We start from the raw sequence: 1,894 nt of genomic DNA, 5'->3' as shown, positions 1-1,894 counted from the left end.
TATATATATATATATATATATATATATATATATATATATATTTGTATGTATATATCCATCCATGTATGTATCCATGTATATATACATATACACATGCATATGTATTTATATATACATGTATGCATTGTGTAATACAAAATATATAAACATTAACACATGGCTATTGACATAAAAACTTAATGGTTAAAAATTTGATTGCAGCAAAGAAATATACTCATGACTGTTGATGTGTGAAGGTAACAGCCTAAAAACCTATATAATTGAAACTACATACATACATACATGCATACAAAATATATACATGCATGTGTTTGTGTGTGTGTATACATATACATATATGTATATATTTACTGTATCCCTATTATTTTTATGCAACTTGACTCAGGTTTGATCTTATTCCTGGTGGAAATTATGTGAGTTATAGGTTACTACTTGTAAACTTATATACTGACAATCATTCACTGATCTTTGAAATGCTCAAAACCCTTGGATAATCTGTCCTGTTCCTAAGGTGGAAAGTTTCTGTAGATGCTCTACAGAGCATTCCATTCCAGTCTCCTTCAACCGTTTGTCGATATCAATTCTCAGTCCTTAATGCACCAATTATTACAGTCACTACCTTTTCAGTTTTCACATTTGAAATTCTCGCAATTCCAAATTTTAAGGGATTATATTTGTTTAATTCTTTGTCTTCTTTCTTTACAATCCTGGAATCAAACAGACATAATGGATCAATCAGGAAGCTACTTCACTTTTTCTTATCTGTTATTGTTGTAGCTGGTTTTATACTTTGCATCTTAACCATTTAAATTTTAAAAATCCAATAAAAATCTTGCATATCTTCAACTCAAGCTCTTTTTAAAACTCCCATTTCTGACAAAAATTCCAGTGCAAAACTTTCACAACTTGGTCATGCCGCTATTTCTTATATTCTTTCTGATCCAACTTTGAACATTCTGCAGCAGCCATCGTTTCATCTACGTCTATTCTACATTTTCATCACACTTTTTCCCCCATACACATATTTTCTCAAGTTGATGCTTTTTACACTTGATCTTGAGCTGCTATAATAAGGCTCTCTGTTTCTTTTTTTCATTTGCCTTTCTTCAGCCCATCACTGATTTTTGATCTTCATATATTCTTAGTGGCTTTCCAAAACTGATCATGCAAAGGTTTATCATCAACATGTTTAACTCTTTGAATTTCAATGCTCTCTTTGAATTTCATTCTTTACCTTTTCTCCTTTTCCACTCTTGATCACCTTTTTCTTTATTCATTGACCTTACTAACTTCTCTGCACCATGTGGGGCTATAAATATTCTGGTAGACTTTTTCTTTCCATTTGTACACACTCTACCACAGCAATTAAGCTTCTTCCACCCTGTCTCTCTTCATGTACAACAGGTTATTATTGTTGTTGTTGTTATTATTATTATTATTATTATTATTATTATTATTATTATTACTATTATTATTATTATTCAGTAGTTTTATATTTATAACGTGCTTTCACTTCACTACCGAGGACAGCTCTGTGTGCCTTGGGTATGTGCTGTGGTTTGTTGTGATGCTCTAATGGTTACTGTATTGAAAGTGTTTTCCATAGAATGTGTCCGGTGCCTAGTTGTGCTATTTTCTGTATGTTATATATATTTGTAAGTCCTGGTGTTTTTGTTACGTATTTGTCTGAATATTTTTTTATTATAACTAAGGCACCTACTATGATAGGAATTGTTTCTGTTTTTAGATTCCACATTCGAGTTATTTCCAGGTCTTTGTATTTTGAAAGTTTCTCCATTTCTTTTAGAGAAATGTTGTCATCTGCTGGTATTATTATTATTATTATTATTATTATTATTATTATTATTATTATTATTATTATTATTATTATTAT

Source organism: Octopus bimaculoides, chromosome 4 (genome assembly GCF_001194135.2).
Source record: "Octopus bimaculoides isolate UCB-OBI-ISO-001 chromosome 4, ASM119413v2, whole genome shotgun sequence".
Classification (NCBI taxonomy): domain Eukaryota; kingdom Metazoa; phylum Mollusca; class Cephalopoda; order Octopoda; family Octopodidae; genus Octopus; species Octopus bimaculoides.
This window is presented reverse-complemented; position numbering follows the sequence as displayed.